The sequence below is a fragment of the Peromyscus leucopus genome, chromosome 5 (assembly GCF_004664715.2).
Source record: "Peromyscus leucopus breed LL Stock chromosome 5, UCI_PerLeu_2.1, whole genome shotgun sequence".
Lineage (NCBI taxonomy): Eukaryota > Metazoa > Chordata > Mammalia > Rodentia > Cricetidae > Peromyscus > Peromyscus leucopus.
In genome coordinates this window covers 138526792-138545186 of record NC_051067.1, presented here as the reverse complement: position 1 = coordinate 138545186, position 18395 = coordinate 138526792, and the positions used below count along the sequence as shown (strand labels likewise).

The window sequence follows — 18395 nt, the reverse complement described above, 5'->3', positions numbered from 1 at the left end:
AACAAATGAACCCAAACACTGAGTTCTTTAGTCCATTCACTTTATTCTTCTCAACTTTATCGACACAGCTTCTTTTCTGTTCTCATACTTAGCTCCTCTCAGTCCCTTCTGCTGTTCTCTCATCATTCCACCTAGTTCCTTCCATCTTTCTTCCCCTCTTGCACATTATGTATGTATATATATATATACACACACACACATATATATATATATCCATTTGTTAACAACTTGTTAGTAAAAACTACAAAGTAAACTCTCAGGCACAAGTATTCTGATAAGACTCACATTTAACAAAGACTTGGTCAGCTTAACTGGTGACTGACAACAGCTGTAGGTTGTAAAAAGTTCTGGCTGTCTCTTAAAGGGATAGCTACAAGGGTTATGAGAGAAGAAATTAAACCAATGAGAGATTTAAGGAAAAGGCAAAGAATATGTATACAATTTTATGTGATTAATAATATCCAGACATGGTTAGTCAGTTAACAGCCTTTTTCTGTTAATCACCCAAATCTCAGGACCTATACATAATTAGTCTACTGAGACTAAAATCTTGCATTAAAAAATGGTATAGAAATAAATGCAAACTGTTAACTGTTTTTTGAATCAGAGTAGGGAGGTACCGGTGGAAGAAACTTAGGACAACACGGGTGCTATTGATCTCTTGAAGGACTGAGATATACCAAGGCCACACACCTTCACTATCACTTCTGGTTCACTATAATTCTCCTGAAAGGTTTTGATCCAACAAGGCCAGGCACCTGCAATTCCACTCTGTGAAAGTTCTATGAGGACACTTTGTCTGGCCAATTTTGCCTCGTCAGTGGCTAAGGATGGAGAACAAGACCTCTAAGTGTCTACAGTCCACATGGAATAATAGACTTAGTATGAAGCATATTTTAGTATGTTTCTATTCATATAAATTGTACAGCTAAATAAGAGACCATCTTCTAGACTATCCACAATTATGTGTGCCCATAATGACATGCAATCATGAGACTGCATGTACATATAACATGGAAATGCATGGAAAATGGGGAAATATCATAGCTGTTATTGCATAAGAAGTTTATAACAAAAAACAGCCAATTCATCCAAAAGGCAGTAATTCCATAATGCCTTGCATGATGGTTTCCTCTAACAGAACCCTTGGTTCTGATAGGTTGACCTTCTGAGCCCTAGCTGTCACCTGCTGTATACTCCCATGGTCCTTTGCTAACATCAGCTCTCAATAGCCTACAGTGTAAAAGGCAAGACCACAGGAAGACGATAATTGTTACAAAGTAAATTGTATAAATGCTTATTAGAGTGTATACATGCAGTGTGTCCTGTGTTCGTTTGTGTAGTGTGTGTGTGTGTGTGTGTGTGTGTGTGTGTGTATGAACATGCAGAGGCCAGAAGTCAGAGCTGAGTCTATCCCGCTCCACATCATTGTCGTCGTCGTCGTCATCGTCATCGTCATCATCATCATCATCATCATCATCATCGAGGCAGCTTGTCTTGAGGAACCTAAAGATCCCTGATTAGGCAAGACTAGCTAGCCAGTAAGTACCAATGATCCTCCTACCTCCACATCCTAGGTCTGTGCTTGCAGGCATGTACCAACATGCCCAATTTTTCACATGCACACTGGGGACCCGAACTCTGGCCATCTCATGTTTGCATAGTAAGCATGTTAAGAATGAGCCATTTCCCCATTTTTTGTTCGTTTGTTTTCTTTGTAATGGGCTATATCCAGTCAGGCTTCAAGACAAGGTAGCTTGCTAACTTCCCTCTGTTTTCATTATTATCTCAACCTTTTGGGTGGGTTTGGGGTCTTTTTGTGACTGTGATTATAGGTCTATTAGTCTGGTGCTGGTGCAAAGGCTAGGAGGAGAACATTGTTACCTCTAGGGAGCATCTGCATTCCCCAATAACCTGTGGGGAAAATGAGATGTTCTCATTTTTAGAACATTCTAACTTGGAAATGGCAAGAGTTAGTTCAATATCAACTAAATCAACACGAGTCAAGGACAGAGTGTACTGGACCAGTCACCTCCTTGACAAGACTTGGTTCCCAGCCAACACACAATCTCTGTGCTGATTTCCTCAGGAGATGGAGCTGCTGGGATGGTTTCCTAGTCCCCTACAGCTCTAAAATCCCATGCCACATGACAAACACAACGTTCATGAAACATTACTGTCAATAAAATGTAAATGCAGATGAATTAGGAAATCATGTTTTTTGTCTTTTAGTTTAGGTAAAGCCTAAGCCTAATTTTTAACTATCTATAAAATGAAATTAGTCTAAAAAAATGGTCAAAGACAATTTTCAGAGTCTTGAGAAATTGGACCACATTTTAATCATGAAAAATCATAGCAGCTTTCCAAATGGAAGCTGAATGTGTGCTATACAGTTAGCATGTAAGCACATTCTGCTTTGACCTGGGTCCCTCTGGGTTTAACATGCTGTGGGATACTGCAGCTTTCCTAGAGCAGGTCACTGGTCTTACTGCTGTGATGTATTCATTCAAGACGTGGTGGGGCCTGAAGACTGTTAAAACTGTGCCCTGGTCTCTTTCTTGTCCATTGTGCCTGGTGTGCCCTGTGGGTAACTGATCTCCCTCGAAGCCCTGGGTTACTGCTTTCATTGATGGAACATCATAACAAACAGACCTTGCAGACTATGCTCAGAAAAGCCTGCCTGAGTAGTCAGGGGCTCTGACTGGGGGTTGCTGTGTGTTAAGACCCAACGGAGTCCAAATAAAGATGAGTCAGGGCCTGGCACCAGCACTGAGCTCTGCCCTGCTGTTCAACAAAACAGCTATTTGCTGTCACTTGGAATCTCTCTGGGCCTCCAGGAAGAAACAAATACTTTGGAAGCCAAAACCCCAAGGCAAGGTAAAGAAAACAGAACCATTCACATGTCCAGCAACTATTTCACTGGAGGATCCCTAGATGGGGGCGGAGTGGGTGGGGATAACTGTGGATGGCTCCAGCTGAACTGTAGGACTTGATTTCTCAGCCAGAAGGCCTTTCTCTTTCTCTGTCCCTAGGGTGGCCTTTTGCTTTTGAAACCTTGGAATTTCATAACTAGACTTTGGAGTTAATCTCCATCATTAACCCATAAATACACCTTTCTTCACCTTATATGAATTTTTATTGTGTTTTAAAACTATATATATATATATTAAAATGATTCTTTCACTTAAACGTTTAAAATACTTACTCTTCTCTGTCATTCTGGGAGAAGCCATTAAAAAGAAAAACACCCATGCAGAATATTATCATCAAAGGAGTTATTTTCTTTAGATAGTTGCTGTGAACTGACCACTGGAGATCCCCGTGCCTTCTGAATTTTCCCAGTGACTGGGGAGAGGCCAGTGGGGGGTCCGAGAACTTTGGAAATGCCTGGTATTGTCGCTTCATGGCCTTGTGAATGACTATAGAGAGGATGTACCCCAGCTCTGCTTCTGCTGGAAGCCCCTCTGGATTCCTACCACTCTTTAGGAATGGTAGGTACCTTAGCTGCTGCATCTGCGCCATGCTGTTCTTCCTGGAGACATGTTCACCTATGGGTGCCTCCTTTTTCTCTAGACACTAGCAAGTTCTACCCTTAGCTGAACAAAAGTCGTGTACCTGCGCTGGAGTCATGGCTGGCTGGTCCCTCTGGCTCCTCCTGGTATGTTCTACCTCTGCTCTGTCAATAACTCAACTTCTGTTGCTTTCCTTCTCCGATGCTAAGATCCAGTCTGTGTTGGGTATTGTGATGTCACAGGGTAGAACTTTTGCTCCCCCACCCCCACCGCACTGCCCAGCTGCAACCTCTCTGTCCACATCAATGACCATCTCCCACTTTCTGTTCGCTTCAGCCCTCAGAACCTCTCTAGAAATCTCAAGGAAGAGACCTGGAAGGCCACCCAGCTCCCCTGCTCTGTACATAACAACACCGAGGCCCTGGATGGTGACGTGTCTGAGCTAACTAGAGCCCAGAGGCCCTCGGTGCTGGCTGCTAGCCCTTTTGAACACATTACATTTCCACCCTGCTCCCCTCTCCAGAGTTGGCCAACACCAGGGGGTTCTGGCAGGAGGCTCAAAGGACGACCTGCCTCTGTCCAGGGCCAGAAGCCACCCAGACACAGTACATGCAGGAATGCAGCAGTCTCAGTGGACACCAGTTGTTTTTCTGACAACCCATAGATGCCAGGAAGTGCTCGTCTTAACCCGGACTCAGAAATCCTGACCCACCAGACCGATTCTAGAATAGCAAGTCATGTGACTTCCAAGTAATTGATGTTTTCACAGATTTGCTGATGAATAACAAAGTAGAAGCTGCCAATTGTGTTCACTGCAATGACATATCAGTTGCTAGTATTCACTGGAAAAAAGTATCAGTAAAGCAGCAGATTCTCACTACAACAGTTCTTATGTCCATCTCCTTTTTGTAGACAGACATTACCCTATGATGGTAAGGGATTCTCTTCACTGCATGAGATGACTTGTGCCTCTGAAGTCATAAAATTGTTCTTTCTGAGTACCTTGGGGTGTAGGAACATATATCACACTGTTGTAATACCAACAACTAACATTTTATATCATGCTTCAATATTTACAAGCCATTTCACATATATCATTTCATTTAATCACATCTCAGTGAGGTAGTATATTATTTTTAGTACAATTTTATGGATGGGAAAATTATAGCTTAAAGTGGTTAGGACTTGCACAAGATCACAAAGCTAATTAAGTAGAAAGGTTAACATTAACTGTGAACCAGAACTTCCAGTCAAGCATTTTCCCCATCATAGGGCTTCCCCTGGCTCAGAACTGTCATTTGGTCCCAGAAAATATTTAAAGGCACCTGCATTTGGTGACCCTTCGGGTAATGAAGAAGAAATCATTCCCATGGGTTATAAATGCCTTTTTACTAACCTCTTAAATGCCTTCATAAAACTGGTTGATGGACACTAATTTCAAACTTTAATCTGATATAATTACTGCCCTTTCACTCAGCTCCATGTCTGTGAATGCTCCAAAGGAATCCATTATGGACGTGAACAATATTCAGATGGAAGAGTTCTTTGCAGCACTGTTTGTAACAGGAGAGAAATTCGAAGCTCAGCCATAGGGAAGTGGTAAAATGAATTATGCTACACTCCTGAGAATGGTGGCTTTGAACAGCGTTTCCTCAACGTTGGCCATTTGTTTGCCAGGAACACTGTTTACTTGACATTTTCCTTTCAATTAACTCATATTTTAGCAAGAAAACAGTGATTGAAAGTACTTTACATAACAGGTAGAACTATAGCATCAATGATCATGTCTGATGATGGTAAAAAAAAATAAAGATGAGACAAAGACAAGGGAATGTTTGTTATTAATGCCTTAGTTTTGTCCTGATATCTAACTGAAAATACACAACAGACCTATTCAAATAACAATATCTTTCATCTCCATCAAAAATTGATCTTTCTATACTAAAATACAGAACAACTTTTCATCACTCTATAAAAGATTCAGTACAGAAATGAAGTATGTCTCTAATTCCATATCACAGCTAGATCTGTTTATATACACCGTGCACTAAATCAGCAATCCCCAAGACTTGTTTTAATGATAACCTTACTTAGATAATGTGTACTCCTAGCAGTATGTACAAGGATCAGGACTCCCTTTCCCAAAGGAGTTCTTTCCAGCTGTTACCTCTAGGGAAAAACATGATCCTTAATTGTGTCTCACCTTGACTGAGCAGCTAGAAAATTATATTCTACGGTGTGTGGATCTCACTGTTTCTCTTTAGCATGTGTCTCTGTAATGCATCTCAAATGTTACCTGTCTTGGAGGTGGGCTGGGCCTCACCTGGGGCGTATGTAGCCCTAGGTCCTTGATAAAGGGACAGTGAAGCGCTCACATTCTCATCAGCCAACTTTTTTCAAAAAGAGTAAATGAGGAATGATAGCAAAGGGTTTTGCTCAACTTGAAGGCAGATTTTGTGGGAAAAATACCAATTTTGCCAAACTTAAATGCTAGTTCAAGCAAGAATTTCTCACGTTGGTCTACAGACCACCAAGATGAGAACCACCTACTTTGTGTGTGTGTGTGTGTGTGTGTGTGTGTGTGTGTGTGTGTGTGTGTGTGTGTGTTTTACAGTCAGCTCTCTGTATTCATGGGCTCCATATCCGCTCTCTCTCTATATGGCTCCATGTCATAGATTCAACCACAACTGTAGATGGAAAATGTTTAAAAGTCTTGTGTCTGAAGTGAATTTTTGTACTGTCCATTACTCTCTAGACTATACAGTATTCCAACCATGTCCATAGCACTGACATTGTTTTCAGAATTATATGCACTCGATGGGTGGTTTAAAATTGTGTGTGTGTGTGTGTGTGTGTGTGTGTGTGTGTGTTACATATAAATAAAGAACTAGCGCCATTGAGGATTTGGGGATGTTGGAACCAATCCCTTGTAGAGGTGAAGGATAACTGTGTATACCCATAAAGCCCTCCAGGAGATCCTGATCACACAATGCTTAAGAACTAGCCAGAAGTTCCTAAGAATTTGAGCAAAATTTCAAGTGGACTGAAACACTTACAACAGGCTATCATTGGTCCTGCTTTTGGAGGAAGGCGATCCAAAGCAGGATTTCTTCTCTTTTCTCTTCTTGCTTTGTTTTTCAAGATAGAGTCTCACTACGTAATTCTGGCTGTCTTGGAACTTGCTATGTAGACCAGAATAGCCTCAAACTCACAGAAATCTGCCTGCCTCTGCCTTCTCAGCACTAGGATTAAAGGCCTAAACAGCAGGAAGCAATTCTAAGAAAACGACGCCCCTTCTCCCTAAGGTTTTATATTTCTCAGGGTTATGGAAGATGGTTATAGGGTTGGGGGTGGAAGAAAATATTAAACTCAGTATTCTCCTTAAGAAAAGAAAAAGTGTCTCAAAAAAAGGGAAAAGAAGAAATGGAATGGATAGGTATAAGATATTATGGTAGATTATTGTATATACTAGTAAACAAATTTAGTAAAATAGCAGCCTTAGATAATTTGCACTGTTATGGATTCTTATATGTTGATACAAATGTAAACTATTTTTATATTCCTGTTTAAGATAATTTGTATATTGATATAAATACAGAACTATAATTGTTATAATGTACACATATTTTTACTCTTATTTGAAATATTTGTATATTGATACAAATGTAAATTTATATCTATCATACTGTATGTATGTTCTACTTCTGTTTAAGATATTCTATATACTGGTATATATTTAAGATTATTGTCATATTGCATATTACACTATACATTCCTACCTCTGTTATAAATATCTTGTGTATCGTCACAATTTTGAAGTCACTGTCCTTTACTGTACATTCTCTTATAGACTGTTTACCTTGTTTACATGAAGCCTTAGTCCTTAGGTTATTTAGGTAGATAAGACTTATAGATTTATAGTCACCTATGCTTGTCATCTCTATAGTTATGCTAGTTAGGTTATCCAGATTTACAGATACATGTCAGATGGACAGGTAATCTTCAAACACTTCATAGACCTAGAGAATATGACATTTAAATAACTTAGAATTCTGTTGACATGAGATACAATTGCTCCTGGCAGCACCATTTGATCCCAAGAGAATGTTGGGCTTTTAAGACATTTCCATTTGGAAGTTTGCCTTCTTAGCACAAAATGATCTATTGGGCAAAGAACTGCCCTCGCCTCAACTGCTGACAATACAAGTGCTGTCCTTCTGGACAAGCGGGACACAAAAGTGACTTCTGAACTCTGCCAAGACAGGGTAAAATTGTCTTTCAGAATTCCTGCTTTTGAAAATGGTCTGTCAGATACTCTAGGCCTGCAGCCAATTTGAATGCACCAACAATGCTGAAAAACATTAGGTGACTGTCCAGGCTGCCAGCTGTCTCTGTCTACTCTTGCAAGATTCCCGAAAGTTGCTTGCATCCATCTTCCATTTCTCAGGTACCATTATATTCCTTCTCAGGTCTTTGATGAGATTGAAGACTAGCAGTTATAGTTACAACTTTGTGTGTGTGTGTGTGTGTGTGTGTGTGTGTGTGTGTGTGTATTATCTTAGACAGAACATATTAAGTATTAGATTCAGGTTCTTTAGGATAGGACACCTTTTGGAATGATCTTTGTAACATGCCATTTACCTACGCTCTAGACTTCTCTGGATTTTAGTATGTGTTTCTTGCTTGATATTGTTCGCATTGGTTGTAGTTCCATCTTATCTAGGTCATTATCCCTCATTACTCCTGGACAATATTTGATAACCATTCCTTTGTGTATAGTCTTGTATTAGGTTAGAACCTTCTTATTTAGACAAAAGGGGGAGATGTAGTGGGTAACCATTCCAGCCTTGATCTGGAAGTTCCAACCCCCATTGAGGGCCAAGAGAGGACCCTGAAGACCCGAGATCAGGATGCACTGGCTCTCTTGGTTCCTGGACCCTGGACACTGGAGGTAGACCAAGCAGAGTTCTCCAGAGAACACCGCAGGACTGCGCTACACCTTTCCCAGACCCTGTTAACTATCCCTTCACTTGTAAGTTACCCCACAAAATAAACCTCCCTTTTAACTATGTGGAGTAGCCTTAATAATTTCACCAATAGTGGCTGGCCAAGACCTATTTACTTTTCCATTTTTAATTCTGTGAGTGTGTTTGTGTACATGGCATTGGATCCCCAGAGCTCTAGTTGCTGACCCACTGATGTGGTGTTGGGAATTGAATTCAGTTCTCTGCACAGGCAGTACTGTGCTCTCTTAACCTCTGAGCCATCTCTCCAGCTCTGGGACGTCTTTTAAAAATATTATCTTTATTAATTCTTTGAAAGTTTACACATGTATATAATGTATTTTTCTCTTATCCACTCCACAACCTCCCTGCAACTCTCCGTGGGTCCCACCAACCTTACCTCTCTGGACTTGATGACATCCCTTATGATGATGGTGGCAATGATGATGATGATGATGATGATGATGATGATGATGATAATTAATAGGCCCCTGAGTCTAGTTAGTGCTGGCCATGTGGGAATGGGTGTGGGGCCATCTATTGTGACTTGAACAACCCACCAGAAGTCACATACCCCCAAAAAAGCAATGCTGCTCCTCTTAGTAGCCATCAAATACCAACAGCTCCTCAGCTGAAGGGTGGGGACTCAGAAGCCTCTCTCCCAAGATGGGACATTTTTAACAAGAACGTTGGTTGGTGATAGACACCACACTGTAAGCACCGCTATACTTGGCCCAAGACACTAGACATGTTCTAAGGGCATTTCCCAAGGCCTACAAAATACAGTGTGGGGAACTAAGTCTTTAACTTCTAGAGACTCAAAAAACAATTTGTTCCTTATTGAATTTTATTATTACTTAGGTTTTAGGTATTATTTTCATTCTTTTTCTTCCTTCTTCTCTTCCTCCTCTCCCTCCTCTTCCTTCTCCTACTTCTTCTGTGGCATTAAAGGTTCATATTCATATGCCAGCCTTCATATTCTAAGCAAGGACTCTATCACTGAGCTGCATCTGCAGCCCACTCGCTTCCTGCAGATTATTTTTATTTTCCTGATAAAAATGATTGTAGTCTGTCTACCCATTCAGGATTTTCTAATGGTAAACAAAATACTTGTCTTTTATTTTGCATTGTTTACAATGTTATGTAGAGACAAAAGGTATAAATAAATAGTCAAAAATAAAAGACAAAACAAAACCAAAGCCCTCACTTTCTAGCAATCAGATTCTACCTGCCTGAAGTCCGAACAAGTAACATGATGCTTTATATTGCAGCCCAGCTTCTAATAAGTCCTAGTGCCTTACCCCAAATGGCCATTCTCAAGAAGGGCAAAAGTGTTACAATTTCCCTACCTAACAGGATAGTGAGCATCTCACCTCTTACCTACACAGATAGAATTGGGAAACAAGGCCAGGAAACCTCTAAACTGTAGGAAGAGGACTCCGTTTGTTATGGAATAATCTTTTTGTACACTGTGAAGATGTGTCTTTGCCAAGATGCCTTCTGGTTGTTTTAATAAAAGGCTGACTGGCCAATAGCTAGGCAGGAAGAGGTTAGGCAGGAGAGCCAAACTGAGAGGACTCTGGGAAGAAGAGTGGAGTCACAAGGAGAGATGCAAGATGAACATGCTGTGCTGAAAAAAGGTACCACCATGTGGTAGAGTGTAGATAAGAAATATGGCTTAATTTAAGTCATAAGAGCTAGTTAGTAACAAGCCTAAGCTATCAGCCAAGCATTTATAACTAATGTTAAGTCTCTGTGTGGTTATTTAGGAGCCAGCAGTCCTGATGAAAAACTCTGCCTTCTCTCAGACAGGAGATTCTCTGAAAAACTTGCCAGTGTTTCTGCCAGTGCTGTGTGCTCTTTAGTACAACTTGCATATCAGTATTAATCTGGTAAACACTTCTACTCCCATACTTGGTGCTTATCCTGGCATGATATATTAAAAACTTAATAAATGAACACAACTGGTGCCTGAATTTCTAGGTGCTTACATTAATTTTACTTCAATGACCCAGTGAACAGCATAGCAACAGTTGCCGGGCTCAGCCTACAAAACAAGCCGTGGATATGAATGAACTGTGCGGTGGAGACTTTAATCAAGCCTTGGTGACACAAAGCTGGATTCTCTTTTAAAGCATGTTATAAAAATTCAGCATTATCCTGAGAAGTGCATTGTAGTCCAGGCCTTTCCCCAAATGAAACTACTTATGCTTAGTAGAAATGTAAGAATGCCTGTAGAACTCAAAAGATACTGGTCAGGTACTCTCAAAAATCTGTAACAATGTAGTGTTACACACCCCAACAGAATTCAATGTGTATGCGTGGTGAGGTTTGGGGTTGAAGGTATACTTGCATATGGAGGCCAGAGGCTGCCTGTTTCTCTTGAGACAGGGTTTCTCAGTGAACCTGAAGCTTACTGTTTCCCTAGGCTGGCTAACCAGAGAACTGCCAGAATCCACTTGTCGTGGCCCCCAGTGCTGGGGTTTTATGTATGTGCAAGCCATGGCTGGCTTTTTAGTTATATTGTTTGTATGCTCTTATCCATCTCTTTATCCCTAGAATTCATTTTTAACAGTGTTGATGGTATTATTCATTTTTAACAGTGTTGATGGTATTATTAAGAAATGATGACATCCATGCTGTAATAAAACATCTTGAAACCAATCAAGTATTTGAGTTAAGTGCTTTAAAATTATTAGTTTTGAAAGGTTAAAATAGTAAGTGGTCACAGAAATACGATGTTTGGGTTCTCACCAAGAGAGAGATATACTTTCTGCTAGGTCATCAGTAGGGGATAAATGACTCCTAGATTCTGTAAGATGGCTTTATAGAGCCTGGCTGGTCTCTAAAGAATGGAAAGTCATATTTGAGGAAAAGAACTCAAAAACTTCAGGAGTGGGGGCTTATTTATATTCAGCTCTGTAGTCCATCAGTGACATTCCATTTGGAACAGTTGTGGTGGCCTTTTGGAGACACCTTAAACCAAAACAAGAGACACACATTGTGAACATCTACATTCCCCCAAACTGGAATTCCCACCTAACTCTTTTCCACCAAACCCATCTTCTCTAAAAATCCCCTACTTCATTATATCCATGAGAATAATCTTCCCCTTTCTCCTCTTTATTTACCCCAAGAGTTACCACCATAAAAGGAACTCAGGACACTGCATAGATCACTCCTATTGCGAATGGTCTCTGCTGTGGTCTGAAGGTTCCCCAAAAGTTCATGTGTGAAACCAGATTTCCCACTGTTGTGGTATCGAAAGGGCACCTTTGGGGAAGTAATTAAGTCCTTCACGGTGAATTTGTGCCTTACAAAGGAGCTGGGGGGAACTTTTCTCTTCTGCTTTGCCGCTGCGTGAGGACTCTGATCTCACTGGAGCGAAAGGAACCAGAAAGTATCCCTCCCCAGGTGCCACACCTGCTATTTCCTTAATCTGAGACTCCCCAGCCTCCAGAACTATGAGAAACGTCTCTATTGCTTATCAATTCTCCCGTCTTGGGAATCATGCCCAGCTGCATAAGCACAAGGCAGCTCTCCAGTGTCTCCTGCAGTCTCATGAGCCATTTCCTATCTGTCACAACTTCATTCTTAGCAAAGAACTTAAGAGCCACTGGGCATTCTGTCCCTCGGCCCCATTGCATACTTCTGCATGCACTGCATGTATGCCTACGTGTATCTCTTTCCTTTGGCTTGGTGGAAAAGGCGTCCTTCGCTGAGACACCTCCCCTCATGCCCTGAGCCTCCTTCCAGGCTGACACTTCAGAGACATGGCTCCTTCTGGCTAATTTCAACCACAGCCTCTATTGTCTCTTTTCTCAGGAAAAAAACCAAACAGAACGAACGGGTCCCAGGAGCAGCTACCTTCAGTTCTGTCTCCTCGATCAAGCCGCCCGCGTGGAAAGAGTTGCCTACTATAGTTCCTTTCAAACCACAACACCGACGCCCCAAGCAAGACAAGGCGGACCCAGGAGCACTTTAATTCTTCCTCTGTGGTATCACCATCAGTCTTCTAGGTCTTCCCTCAAGCTATAGTTGAGAGACGGCTATCCAAGCCAGCCTGGCCCTTCTTCTGCCTTCCCTCTCACCTCAGTGTTGGGATCACAACTATACACACACCCAACAGTCCCCAACCAGAGGGCTTGGCTCACTTGACACCATGGGCTTCACAACCTCCTGTCTGGTGTTCTTCTCTTTCGGTATTCTCTGAATTTCTCCTCAGCTAAGAAGTGAGCAAATATTAAGAACTCTATCTTTACAGTAAGCTTTTCTTGGAGAAGTTTGGATTGAGTTGCACTTGTTTGCCTCTGTAATGGCTTGATTCTAAGATGGAATTCTTTCAGAAACATCTGGGGATTAATAACACACTTGAGGAAAAAAGAAAATGCTGCCATATAATCAAGACATCGTTCTGACAAATGTTTCAGTTTATAAGGCTCTTAGTTGTAGAAAAGGGGTCCACTTTCGGACCACAGGGAATACAGTACCTGTTGACTATTTACTATTCAAAATCCTGTGGTGGGGGTATAGACATCTTTGCACAATGATACTCACCCTAAAGAACTTGCCAAGTGAGTAGGGGGGCAAATTTACGCTCTGCCCCAAGGTAAACCAAATATTGAAGCTGCATTGCTAAGACTGTCATTTTTGGTGTTAAAACTATCATTCAGATCTGTGCTCGGTTTCTTTGTGCATTGTGGAAATTATACAGACTCTGCAGGAGTGCTGCAAAGACGAAATGAGATGCCGGATGTCCCATTAGCGTGACTTAAAGCACAGTGGAAATTCTCACTGATAATTCAGTGTGATCGTTAGCGCTGTTTGCTTTATTAGGTTATTGAGGTACAAACTAGATTAAAAGGAGGAAGGAATCACATATTATGGGATACTTAAAAGTCTATTCAGTTGTCAGTCTTGTGATAAACCTTGAAGGAGGAGAGATGGTTTTTTTAGGACCAAGAGAAAGGATCACTTCACTTCACTTTAAATCCTCTTCATAAGAATAACCACGACCCTGCCAGTGGGACAACTTGGGAGATCATGGACAGAGAAGGTAGTTTGGTACACGCTGAATGTATACCACTTACTTGTGATTGAAATCGTGAATTCATTTATTCAATAAATTCCTATTATACCTTTGCTATGGGCAATCCTTTCTGAGGTGCTATAATAGTCATAAAATAGTCAAAGAATCAAAAAATGATATTTTTGGATAAGTGTTATTGTGAAATGCTTTCAATAGCATGCGCTTGCTATTAATGACAGGCGCTATACTATATGCTTCTTGGCCTGTTATCCTGTCTCTGCAAACATGTTGTAAAGGAAGAAAAGTGGGTAGTTATATTTCACATGAACATCACATTGAGTGTTCTTTCCTGGGAGTTTTGTAAAGTAGAACTGTGGCATGATTGTCCCCAGTTAACACCAGGAAAAGTGAAAAATAAACGTCTTTTTACAAAAATGACTCAGACAAACAAGAGAAACCTGTTTAAGCGGTTTGCAGTTGCTGAGCACAGATCAAGTCCCATCTAGACTGACTCCAGAGGTAAGTCCGAATCATTTTGTTGTCTTGATATTTTATTGTGTCACGTATTTCTTAGCATGAAATTAAATACAGAGCTTGTGTCTAAGTGAAGGAAATACCAATACTACTATTAATTAGGCCATTACAGGCAGATTCAAACACTTTTGCTATAAAAGTAGTTTTAACTCTATTTGTATTTGTCTCAACAGGTCCAATCTTATTGCTCCAAAGAGAATGAGTAACTTCTCAATCTTGTACTGTAAGGATGGAAACTGATCTTTGTCTTCAGTCATTGCTTTTGAGTTTTTATCAGAAAGGCCCAGTTAAGAGTGGGTCACTAAAGCTCTTGTATTCTTCCTAAACTGACCTGAAATTTATTTCTCCAGAACATAAAACATTCTAGCACTTGCTGCATTACATATCTCAGTCTTATTCCCAGGGGTTTCTCCATTACTGGACCTTGTCTAGGACTCTAATTGCCACCTGGGTCTTAACGCTATCACTAAATATTGAAACTAGATAGCAAATGTGACATAAAGGATATCCGTCTCTCATCGTGGGATTTGAAGTACCGTGACTTCATTTGTAGATAAAGCAAATCGTTATCCAGAGGCCCCTCAGCTTTGTCTCCTACCTGTCCCCTCCCCCTCAGTCCCTTGGAACCCTTTGTTAGCCGCATCAATCATCTCTTGCTGTGGTAATTCTATATAACAAATTGTCAATAATCTGGAATAACAGAGCATTTACTTCCGACCCACAAGGTGCAACCATGCTGCTCTGCAGTATGGTACAGGATGAGATCTGTCTTGTTGAGTCTCTCACCTTGGGACCAGTTCTTTCTCTGTGGAAAGTAACCCAAGGCTAGTTCTCCTTAATGATGGGAGAAAGGGATCACTAAGGGTCAAGAGGTCAAGTCCAGTAGAACAAGCACTCAAAGCCTCCTCTCATAGCTGTTGCTTTCCAATCATCAGCTCTCTAAAGGGGAATCACTCCCAGGAATGAAGGAAGCCCCGAAGGCAGGGTACCCACTCCACAAACGGTGAGAGGTGAGTCCTGTACCCACCTACCTTCTCACCTCTGCTGTATCAGAAGTTTAAGTTTTACAAAAGGTACTACAAATCAGTAGAGTAGTAAAAAAAATGAATGAATTCAAGAAATTTGAGGTCAGATTCTATTCTTTCAGAGTTCAAGAAACTAGAAAAAGAACTACAATTTTTGCTGAGAGAGGAATAGCTGACCTTATATGGAATACTGTTCTTAAGACTTTGTAACTGTATTAATGGGAAGGTAGAAAACCATTGCCCTTTAGTCCTTCTGGTTCATACATTGTATATGAGGAGTTGAACATCATCATCATTGATGCTTCACATATTGTATATGAGGAGTTGAATGAGGTCATCATTGATGGCACTGCCAGAAATGAGCCATGCAAACGGCATTGTCATAGTTAGGGTTTCTATTGCTGTGAAGACACACCATGACCACAGCAACTCTTATAAAGGAAAACATGGCTTACAGTTTCAGAGGTTTAAAACATTATCATCATGGTGGGACATGGCGATGTGCAGGCAGACATGGTGCTGGAGGAGGAGCTGAGAATTCTACATCTTGATCTGCAGGCAGCAAAAGGAATCTGTGCCCACACTTGGTGTAGCTTGAGTATAGGAGACCTCAAAGCCTGCCCCCACAGTGACACACTTCCTCCAACAAGACTACACTGCTAATAGTGCCATTCTCTGTGTACCACAGGCATCTATTCAACTGTTTGGTTTTTTTTTTAATGCTAGAATAAAGCTAATCAAGAAAATGAGAGACTTCTACGATGAAAACTTTAAAGCTTTGAGGAAAAAAATTGAGGAAGACATTAGAGATGGAAAGTCCTCTTAATGTTCATGAGTTGGAAGAGTTAATATTGTGAGAATGACTTTAGTAAACTAAAAGGAATCTACAGGATCAATTGAATCCCAATCAAAACCCCAATACCATTCTTCACAGAAATAGAAAAAAAAATATTAAAATTTGTCTAGAAATAAAACACCCTTGATAGACAAAGCAATGCTGAGAATCAAGTAATGGTTAAGGTATCTATCACCATATCTGATTTCAAGTTGATCTACAGAGCCATAGGGGCTAAACCAATATGATACTGGTACAAAACCAACATGTAAATTGATAGACTAGAACAGGCACAGACCCACACAGCTCTTAACCGTCTAATTCTTTAACAAAGATGGCAAAAATACACTGGAGAAAAGATAGCCTCTTCAATAATGGTGCTGGGAAACTGGATACCCACATGTATAATAGACAAATGAAACTAGATCTCTGTCTCTCATTGTCTTAGTTAGGCTTTCTACCGGGGCAACAAAACACCATGAGCAAAAAGCAAGTTGGGTAGGAAATGGTTTATTAGAATTACTCTTCCAAATTGTTGTTCATCACCAAAGGAAGTTAGGACAGGAACTCAACCTGGAGGCAGGAGCTGATGCAGAGGCCATGGATCAGTGCTGCTTACTGGCTTGCTTCCCCTGGCTTGCTCAGCCCACTTTCTTATAGAATCCAAGACCACCAGCCCAGGGATGGCACCACTCACAATGGCCTGGGGCCTCCTCCATTGATCACTAATTGAGAAAATGCCTTACAGCTGGATCTCAAGGAGGCATTTCCTCAACTGAGGCGCCTTCCTCTGATGACTCTAACTTGTGTCAAGTTGACACAAAAGCAGCCATTTCACATATCCTGCATAAAAAAATCAACTTCAAATGGATCAGAGAGCTTAAAGTAAGATCTGAAACTTTTAGAGGGAAAAGTGAGGGAAATACTTCAAGGAATAAGCACAGGCAAGGACTTTCTAAATGGAACTTTAGTTACTTGGAGATTATGCTAACAAGCAACAAATGGACCTTGTGCAGTCTAAACCTTCTCTACAGCAAAGGAAGCAGTCCGTCAAGTGAGGAGACAACGGACAAATGAGAGCCTTTGTTACTTGTCCATCTGACAGAAGACTGATCTCTACAGCATTCAGGAAAGTACTAAGAAACCAAGTAGCCCAACCCATAAATGAGATAATGAAATGGAAAGAATTCTCAAAAGAAACGTGAATGACCAATACATATTTAAAAACATTTAACCTTGCAAGCCATCAAAAAGAAATTGAGAGTCAACCTCACACAAGTCATAATGGCAGTCATGGAGACAACAAGCAACAATAAGTTCTGCCAAGCATATGAACAAAAGGGGGCCTTTATGCCCTGCTGGTAGGAGTGTGAACTCGTCCAGCCGCTATGGAAATCAGGATGGAGGCGCTTTCAAAACTAAAGATGGATCTACAGTACCACTCGGCGATACTGCACCTGAGCATTTACTCAAAGTTAACACAGCACAGAGATACCTGCACGTTGGTGTGTATTGCAGCACCGTTCACAATAGTTAAGTGATGGAGCCAACCTATAGGTAAAAAATGTGACGTGTGCACAATAGAAGGAGAACAAAGTAATGGTATTTGCAGAAAAATAGATGTAAATGGAAATGAATTAAATGAATTAAGCCAGTCTCATCAAGACAAATATGTTTTCTCTTATATATGGTTCCCATATTTTATATAAATACATAAAATATTAATTATATGTGATATGAAAGTTGAAGCTAAACTGTAAAAAGAAACAGAGAGAGACTAGGGGGAGGGGTGAAGGTAGAAGGTAGAGGGGTGAATGAGGAGAAAATAAGTAGAAGTATCAGGGAGAGCATGCTCGATTTATAATATATGCTCGTATGAAATTGTCCTTATGCAACATACTACCATATATAATGAATATTTGCAATGACACTTTTTCATTGAAAATAATTTCTCATATGATATATTTTGATCAGTTTCCCTTCCTTCATCTCCTTCCAGATGCTCCCTACTTCCCCACCCACCCAAATCCATATCTTATTTCATGCTTTAGAAAACCAACAGGCAAAACAACAACAACAACAAAACAAAAACAAACAACCACTACCAATGAAAAAATTTTAAAAAGGAAACACATACACATACACCAAAACAAAACAAAATCACACAATCTGAAACCATAATATACAAGCAAAAGATCTTTAAAAGTGCTCAAGCAAGGCAGTATGAGACGAAGAAAAACTACAAAAATTGCCACTGAGCTCATTTTGGGTTGACTATCTATCGCTGGGAATGGACTATGATAAAGCCATTAAGCCGATTAACACCATGGAAAAATCGACTTTGGACTACAAACTGGTCAGAACAATTTCGAGAGGACTAGTTGAGATGATCCAGCCTGACAGACTACTCAAACAAGGACTTGAAACAAGCCCTGAACTTTCCTATTATGCAGAGAC

At 40.6% G+C, this 18395-nt stretch overlaps 1 protein-coding gene across 11 annotated transcripts in view; it reads right to left on the bottom strand.

Annotated features, from left to right (window-relative positions):
- Dnajc5b (DnaJ heat shock protein family (Hsp40) member C5 beta) overlaps nucleotides 1-18395 on the bottom strand; it is a 163484-nt gene that overhangs the window by 75305 nt on the left and 69784 nt on the right. The window contains exon 1 of one of the 11 annotated variants that reach the window (XM_028864524.2): nucleotides 3616-3717. The exons of the other annotated variants lie outside the window; for them this stretch is intronic. The gene's annotated coding sequence lies outside the window, so the exon portion shown is untranslated. Of the gene's footprint in view, nucleotides 1-3615; nucleotides 3718-18395 lie in introns of those variants that run through there. 11 annotated transcript variants of the gene reach the window in all.